The sequence below is a fragment of the Lepisosteus platostomus genome, chromosome 12 (assembly GCF_059453375.1).
Source record: "Lepisosteus platostomus isolate fLepPlt1 chromosome 12, fLepPlt1.hap1, whole genome shotgun sequence".
Lineage (NCBI taxonomy): Eukaryota > Metazoa > Chordata > Actinopteri > Semionotiformes > Lepisosteidae > Lepisosteus > Lepisosteus platostomus.
This window is the reverse complement of record NC_142622.1, coordinates 32,445,172-32,454,738: the sequence shown is the minus strand read 5'-3', so window position 1 is coordinate 32,454,738 and position 9,567 is coordinate 32,445,172. Positions and strand designations below refer to the sequence as shown.

The 9,567-nt window shown below is 36.6% G+C and overlaps 1 protein-coding gene across 7 annotated transcripts in view; it reads left to right on the top strand.

Annotated features, from left to right (window-relative positions):
* Window positions 1-8,122: 8,122 nt before the first annotated feature.
* The window catches only part of znf385d (zinc finger protein 385D), a 288,683-nt gene continuing 287,238 nt past the window's right edge, over window positions 8,123-9,567 (top strand). For 6 of the 7 annotated variants that reach the window (XM_088601649.1, XM_088601651.1, XM_088601648.1 and 3 more), the window contains exon 1: window positions 8,123-8,244. The gene's annotated coding sequence lies outside the window, so the exon portion shown is untranslated. The remainder of the gene's footprint in view (window positions 8,245-9,567) is intronic. The other variant, XM_088601647.1, reaches the window with a different exon arrangement.

Here is a 9,567-nt window from a genome sequence, read left to right as displayed (position 1 = left end):
TTAAGCTGCCCATCAGTTGTGATGTCCTGCAGGTCCTGCCCAAGCATGATGGTTTTATTGGTGGTCTGGTGTGACAGCCACATGTTGAGAATTAAGCCACACATGATCTTTTATTTCAAAGGTTTATTTTGGAAAAAATTTGATTTGATGAGAACACAATGAGAAGGATTTCAGACTACTTGTTATGGTGGCACAGGGCACAAGTACTGCAACTTGTAGCAAGGAACTATCAGCCTGTGCTTGGATGCTAATACTGTACACAGGCAACTTCTGTGCCACCACCTAGTCACCTGCTTATAAATGCATATTATAAGATATATAAATTAAACTGAATATTAATTAAATGTTTTTGGTAGCATTTTTAATAAATCATTCATGAGTGACTTTGAAGCACTCCAAAAAATTGTTTCATATGCGTTAGTGAGAGTTGACTTTGCAAAGGTGATGAACTATTTTAACATGCTAAGCATTACAAAAAACACAGTGTAACAGTGTGGAGTGGGCTGAGCCACGGTGAGCACTGGTCAAAGTCAATGTCCCGTCTGAGGGGGTGGAGGCAACGGTGAGAGGCTAGCAAAAACTGGAAAAAAAAAACCTCAAAAGGCCGTGTCCAGGCTGGAACTATCTAATGGGTCCTGGAAGAAAAGGGAGCGCAAGGCCAAACCAAACAGTGGAGAAACATGGCTGGACAGGGGAGGAAAAGTTCAGCCTACCCCGGTGGGAGATACACGATGGTACAGGAAAAAAAGAAAAAGAGAAGAAAAAGAAGAAAAACGACGGCCTTATGCTCTCGTCACAAACACCTCTGGGACTGTTGGTGGAAGATTCTCCCCTTGCGGGAGTTTGCTTCTCCCTCCGGGGAGGTGTTCAGTGTGTTTTTAAAGGGCCCTCTTATCTGTTACAACCCTTATATCACGCACAGCCCCTTTAAGAAGGTGGAGACCCCGGCTTAACACGTAACCACTCGGCTTCCTCATTCTACACCCCACCCTGGGCCCTCTCCTGAGTGTATTTCAGGAAGCCCTTACATTATTCTCAATGCTCACTATTGGGTTTTACCTGCTCCGAGCTACTCCCTACTTTTCTGGTTTGCGTCTATGGGTTTTTGGTTTCGGACTTAGCCTTTTTACGATTTGTGGATTTCAGCTCTTGGCTTTCAAAGTAAATTCAAAGTAAAAAACAAACAAAAAAAAAGTACATAGGTAAATAATCTAAAAGAAAAATGGAAAGTCATGACTGCATATCGTGACACCACAGTGGTTGTGTCAGCCACTCTGGGCAAGAAACAGGTGTGTCCACAACTCCAGACATGCCCCTCAGCCTTGTGGCTCACACATGCCAATTTCTCTTAGCCCTTGGCTTGCAGACTCTCAGGCTTAGAGTCTCCCACTCACATACATTTCAGTCCTTTCTATTATCTCCACTGAGATCATTATGAGGTTTCTCTATGTTGCTGAGCTCTTTGATTGCAAATCAAACTTTCACTCTGATTCTTTCATCTTTTTTGGGAAATAACAGTGGAAGAACCTTGACTTGGTCATTCCTGTTTGGCAGGACCCACTCTGCAACATTCTTTACCTTACCGGTGGGACAATGACTGAGGCTGCTGCTCTCTGTGGGCCTTCTCTGCACCTTGATGACATCATCTTGCTAGGAGCTTCCCTGTTTCAAGCTACTACACATGGAGACTACTGTTCCAACCAGATTACTTTTGGAGCCTGCCTTGCTTCTAGCTCTAATGTAGGCTCTCCTTGCTTCCTGATGACTCACAATACTTCCTTTTAGCCCTCCCTTCCTCTGCTGTCCTTCACACTCCACAGTAGGTACTGGTTTTCACTCACCACCAGTCAGCTCATGGACTACCAGGTCCGTCTCCAGCTGCTGACGCTACCACCTGACACACCTGGCTGGGTTCACATATACAACACTTATCCAAGGCTCCACCACTTCAATCCTGCACCCAGACTCATAACACTCTATCTAAACATCACATAGCCTTTATCCTGATGGCTTTTCCTCACCTCGCAAGTTGTGAAGAAAGCTTCCAGCACACTTTTCCTTCATGTCCAGCCACCACTGGCTTTTTTCTGTTTTGCTTATCTTTATTCTGTTTCTTCTTATCTTTACTCTTACTCAGACTTATGATCTCACACACTTATCGGCATCAGTAGCGCCCTCTCTGTGTCTCCACAGCTACTGCATGCCCACTATCAGAGGTCAACAGCTAGATTAGTTCTTTCTTTCACTCAATGCTTTGGCATTTCCTGAGTGAGGGCTCCTCTACTGCACCCTACTCTCTGTTTTGTATTATTCACTATCACACATTACTGTACTACTCCACTCACTCAGAGGACGCCTTATTGTACTCTCACTTTAAGCAAGCTGGCCTCTAATCCCCTCTGGAACTGTTGTTCTTCCTGGTTCCTTCTGGTGTTCCCTTATAAACATTTATTCTAAATTCCCTCTGGAATTGATGTTGAAAACCCTTCCCTACTTGGGGTAACTAAAGCTGTAGCTTGTAATCTCTTCTCTCTTTCACAACACAAATACTCTCTTCTTAAGCATCTGAGTTTCATTACACAACTGAGTTTCATTAACTCAACTCCGTTCAGCTGTAGTCGCCCAGCATTGCACCCTGGAGGGCATTACAATGTATACATATCTAGCCATTCAGAATGCCTGATGAACATAATGCGTTGCAACTTGTTATTTTTAAATAAGCTGATGCTGGTCTGCACTATTTTGCGAAACCGCCAGGTGGTGCAGTGAATGCTTAACATGGCTTAGGCAAGTACTGTATTCTGGGCTATCACGCAAAACGATCGATTTAGAATCCTGTTCAATGCTCAGCCCCTTATGCACAATCTTTTTCCAATTATAGAATATAATTTGTATTTCGTTTCCACTTATATTAATTTTATGGTGTTTATTATATTATGACTGTATGTTAAATATTACATTAATTTTAAAAATGAGAGTAGGGTTGTTTCAAAATGCAAAATTACTCGGCCAGATATAGAATTTTTTAAAATTATTATAACTTTTTGTTAATCCAATGTCCTTTTTCATTTTTAAATCTGCATTAAAATAATCTATATTTTTTTAATATAAATTTCAACAACAAGTAATTAGGAAAGTGGCTTTAAAACCATATGGTACCATACTGCATATACAGTAAAGTATATTTATACAGTATACTGATCTCACAGCAGTTAATTGACACGTACACTTCTGTTTCACATATCTGTGGAAAAGACTGCATGTGATTCGTGTGTGTGTCATGTCAGGTTTTGTAGTCCTTATTTTCTTATTCGATACACGTGGCCAACATTTTAAAACTACATTACACAGTGTTACATTACACGCCCACTGTGAGTTTCGAGACAGTGCTTTAACAACTTAAAAAATCCTGAATGGGAGAAAAAAGTCCTCATTGCAGTACCTTATATAGTGTAACAGTGTGACTTAACTAACAACTTGATTTAACAATATTTAAGACAAACTATTCCACAAATAAATAAAAATGTATATTCAATTTACTGTAAAACCACTAACATCAACACAACACTTGTGAAAACACTAAGACTGAACCTTTGAGTAACCCCAATAACCACATCACTAGTACAACACATATGTATAACTCACAATATTAGGCAATAAATAGTAGATCTGCAATATATTCACCATTGTAATAACAGTTACAACAGATACAGATTTTAAAACAAATCTGAAACCTTTTGAAAAGACAATATTAACCCTACTTCATACCTGCATGTGAGATTACCGGAATGCCCAGCAGGTGTTTTATTTTGATTATACTATGAATTAGTCCCTGAAGCACACAGAGGTTTTGAAATTATAAAACAATCTGTAAATCAAACATTTCTTTGCACAAGAGAAATGGGTACTTTTTGAGAAGTTGTGTACTGCTTTCAATTTAACTAATTTTGACAGACTTGAACAGATAATTTTGCTTGAAGAATTTAATATCTGTCTGCCTAGCCATATTGTAACTTATTTAATGGAGAATAAAATTACTTTGCTCTTACAAGCAGCTGTGTTAGCAGATGAGTTTGTGTTAATACATAAGAATGTGTTTACTACTTCTGTTCAACCCTCCTCTTTCTGGACATTTTGTTCTTGTTGTACAAAATGTTTTAGACCCATTAACTTATTAAACTCCGAGATCCTGACTGATTTGACATTCTATTTGTCTCATTAAGCTGAAACAGAAAAAGAAGACATTCTGTAGTTAATCTTATTGGAATATAATAAAACCATTGACATCAACACAGGAGCAGGACCTATGGCTGCTGCAGTTCACAGACTTGCATTATTCTGCAAATTTGCTGACTTCTGTGACGCTGCATCCTTTTGACTTGATACTATATAACACCATTCTCCATCTGTATGGGGGATGGGGATAGGGGTTGAAATTTGAAGTTATTGTTTTCCTTCCTCAATTTAACATCTGATACGTCCCAAGTACAGTGCGCTACGCACATAGGAGATTATGAATGTGAAGTGAATATTTAACATACTGTGATATACAGTATAAAATTAATAAAAAACATAAATATAGTATTGTAACGCATACGGCCGACAGGCACTGTGTAAGAGCTGGCTTACCAGAGTGGTGACGCCACCACCCTTCCCTGTAATAGCAGGACCACAGCCACTAGGCTGGGGAGAGATCTCTCTTTAGCTCACCAGGCTGTGTCCCTGTTGAGTGACGCTGGAGGCCTGGGTTCGTGTTCCCAACGCTGCATCAGTGACAATTGGAAATGTGTATTAGAGAGTTAAAACAAAAGCCCCCACCCAGTTTTCCTCTCCTTCCTTTCCTTCTGCAAGGACACAATGCGCCACCAAGGCACAATACACTTCTTTCAGTGGTACATCAGAAAAGTTAAGCTGAAATAGGTGCTACACACCATAAAGTGCAACTTGTTGTTCTTGCATATTTCCAACAACTTTTTCTTTATTAATATACAGTAATAATAATATATATATAACTGATATATTAAGAAGAAAAAAGCAAAAACATGTATGAAAAAAACACTAAATTTAGATTTTAAATAGTATAATTTAAAATATACATTGTGTCATTAAAATAAGCATTTGCAAAACTGCTGTATACATGTAAAATACTAAAATTGTGATTTCTGCTAAAGGACATCTGAATACTGTGATAAATAAAATTTTCAGAAGTGTGAATGTAGTTTATATATCTGGCTGAAATCGAACCTTGGATATACAGTAATATATTTATATTGTTTATGGCGTTCATAAACATGATATTTCTGGTTTTTATTTTCAGCTATCAAAATGTCATAATTAGTTGTGTAATTCCATATTAATATTAAATGGATTTAAAATGTACACTAGAGAAACATTAAATGAAGCAATCATTTCACTGACATGTTACACACCAGAAGTGCCACCTATCGATCATCTTTTGCAAAGTGGATCATACAATGTACTGTGCTGCAATACCACAAACACAGTACTAAGAGTCAACACTCATTCTCAGTGGCTACATCTGTATACAAAACCTTTGCAGTGGCAAACTTTAAATTATTTTACATACATAGAAATACCTTAACATGTCTTAAGCTTAGATGAGGGGCTTCTGTCTGAATACATTAATGGAAGTTCACATGATTTTAGAATAAATAAACCTGTCTTGTAAAGTCACTCAAGTCAGGTAGTGGATATAATATGACATTGACATTGATCATTAATAAGTGACAGGCACTCAGACACTGCTTAGATTAGGCTCTCACTCCAAACTGGGTAGCTAACAGAGAAGGGAACTGGTTACAGGTGCCATAGACAGACAAATGGCGACTTTGAAAGATTTAACTGGCTGAGATGGGAGAAAATGTTAAAGGATCAATATCAATATCGCAGTCACTCTACAAAGGGGGCTTGTATGGAACTGAAAACAGAACACCACAAATCACGCATGGGGTTTGCATCGAAATTCTACTGCAAACGTGGCCATACATTTTATGGTTTTAGACAAAAAATGAACTTTTGGAGTAAAAACAAAGCACTGCTTCTGATCTAAACATTTTACATGACTCAGTCAACACCACCCCTACTCTCAAGCATGGTGGCGGCAGCATTATGTTATACAGTAGTTCTGCTTCTCATCAGTGGGGACTGGGAAGCTTGTCAAGACTGATGGGAACATGGATCAAAGTATTGGCAAATTTTAGAAGAATCTGCTTCGGGCCTAAATCTGGGGAAAAAAGTCTCCTTTCAGCAGGATAATGATCTAAAGCACAAGGCCTAAGCTACACTGGAGTGCCTTAAGTATAAGAAAATGAATGTCCTTGAGTGGGCCACTTAAAGTCTTGACTTGAATACTATTGAGAACCTAAGGAAGGACTAGAACACAAACTGCTGATTTGAGAGAGCTTCAGCAAATCCGCCAAGAATAGAACAAAAAACAATTGTACCAAGCCAGTGTGCAAAGTTGGTAGAGACATACAGTACCTACAAAGACCTGTGAGTTTAATTGTTACCAAAGGTGTTCCAGCAAATGGAGTTTATGAGTCTGAATATCCAATCAGCATATTGTTTTTTTTTCTTTTTGCTGACATTTTTCTATAATGTACTGTATGTTACCCTTAGAAATCTTCAATTTGATCAGGTTTTGGATTTTGAATAAAATATTAATTTGAAATAAATATATATGCATCATTTTGTAGTTTCACAACATAAGATACCATAGGAAGGGACTGAATACTTATTCAAGACACTGTATTCTACTTTTAGTGAATGTATAAACGGGTTTCTTGTATTCTGTAACAGCTGTCACACAGCTGTATCACAGTTTCTGATTAATTCTTTTGTGCTTCAGACAAGAGATGACAAACTAAAGTTGTTTTAATTAAAAAAAAAAGTCTTTGTTCTAAAGCCACATTATATTAATATTGCTAGCCATGGTAAAGGAGTTTGAAGTTAAGAATGAAAACAGAGGTTATGTGAATATAATGATATGAACATGTACAGTATTCTGTTTGATACTATACTATACATGATACGAACACTTAAATGACTTTTGTCTTTTCTGCATGAAATAAGAAATTTTAATCTGTGTTAAAATTTATTATCTGTGCCATTATTTAAAATATAGTTGTTACATGCAGCATGCTGTACTTCATAAACTCACTCATAAACTGGAAGTAATCTGACAAGTACATCATATGGGTTTGTGCTAGCAAAAGGAAAAGTTGAATAGCATTTTATGCATTTAAGGGGTGTAAAGATACTAAAATCTTACTGTACCTATTTAGTGTAGCATGTAATATTGATGATAAAAGTACTAATTGAATTCATTTGCATTTTGACAGGAAGTTCTCCTTATAGGCATATACTATACTGTAGAATACAGCTTGTCATGTACAGTACAATATTTATTCTTTCATATACATAAAAAAGCAGTAAGATAGCAGCAGAAACACTTCAATCATTGGAATACACAATATATATTTAACATCATTAATCAAGAAACAGTGATAGTCTAATAGGGTTTGCATGTAAAGCTGTTAAATTTTATTTTGTGTTTCTTCAACTATACAGAATGTGTATACTGTACAGTATATATAACAGAGTTGTATGGTTAAATTTAGAAATGATACGTTACTATAATAACTGTATATTTGTCTATACAGCGGGTTTGATGATGATTTACATGAATAGTTAAATCCTTTTTCACCTTATCTGAATTTGATCTGGATTACATATTTAAGTTCTGTATGGAATACTTTGTATAGAAAAGAGAAGAGAAAATAGAATATTTTGGTACACATACTGAAGAATTCACCCAGCATATGAGGTGTGGGGGCAAAGCACTTCAAAGTTAGATCAAAGAACCAACAACAGAAACAAAGAAGACCAATAATAATAATAATAATAATAATAATAATAATAATAATAATAATAATAATAATAATAATAATAATAATAATAATAATCGTCTCAGGTACATTTTCTCATATGTGCTTCAGATGTGAATGACCCTACCTGGATCAAGGAAAGCACCATAAATGTGTCATCAACTGTTCAACTGTGGTACTGAACTCCTGCTCTTGACCGACAGTGCTTGGGCGGAGCTGTGTCGGAGCACTCTGATGAGTAAACGCGTTAGGAGCAAGAAGCGTAGAATAAAAGCTGCAGATTTCATACTGGAATCCAAAGTGAGCTGCGAATTTTACCGTTCGTTACTGGAGAACGGTAAGTTGCTATCTGTAACAATAAACTTTACTTTGGGTCCTAATAGATCCATCTGGTAATCTAAAATTTAATTGATAACGCTTTCTTCATACAGTACAGTACCAAAGCATAACGCGTAGTTGCCGAAGTGAATTTTCGCACTTTCTTTTAAAGGGTTTAAATTAATATCAGTGCAACTTGCTAGGAGATGTGATGTGTACAGAGATGAATGCTAATAATCCCCGTCCCCCCTAATTTAGAATGCGAAATATTAATTTAATATTCTCGTCTCACTGGTTAGGTTAAAAACATGAACTACTGCATACAGTATATGGTTTTTCTTAATATGTCCAAGTGTTCAAAATGTTATGGAACTGAATGGTATTTGTGCACAGGAAGAGCAACTTTTTAACACCCACGAGTTAAAGCCACTTTGGACACTAAGTTTGTTTGGTAGTTCCGTTGAAGTAATTAAAGCTAATTTTGCAAGGGTTGGGTGAAGCGGCAGTACCGTGTGAAGGGTTATCTACTGTAGATACAAACTAATAATGTGTGTTAATTATATTTACAGTAGTCTGTAGTGTGCGTGAGAATTTGAACGAGCTTGTCCCATTGGGAATCCCAGTTTCCTCAGAACTCAAGGCTTTTAAAAATTATTTACACTACTAAGGCATGTAGTACGTGAGTTTTAAATTAACCATTTTTTTCTTTGCATTAAAATGTTTTAACTTTAGGGAATTTATGGTTGTTGTTGCATTTTCTTGCACTTTTCGTGGGGGGGATTTTAATCCCAATTTTGGAAAACAGGTTAAAATCAAAGCAGATCAAAACAAAAGGCCGTTTTATCCTTTACAAAATCACCGTATCACAGTACTTGGGTACATTTTGGGGACAGCTCTACTGCTTTACCACTGTACTGTATGTTAAAAATACATTCCTTATACCTGAATCATACTTTACAGTAAAACTGCTGAGTTTTATAGTAATACTGTGTACACTTCTGTAAGGACGTTCAGTGGAGCAAATGTTAAAATTCAAATAAAAGGAACAGTGCTGAGTGTATTTATTGTAAATATATGTTTCATTAAGAAAAATAAATAGTGTCATCATGATAGTTTTTAAAACATATATATACACAGTACATTCACAAGGTCATTACTGACAAGATTTTTATTTAAAAAACATATATATATATACAGTACATTCACAAGGTCATTACTGACAAGATTTTTATTTTAACAGCATTTTAAACGTAACCCATTTTTAAAAATCTGATCTTCCTCAGATAGAATGCCTAGACTTGCAGGACGGAAACACAATTTGAGTTATAGTATATACTGTAAG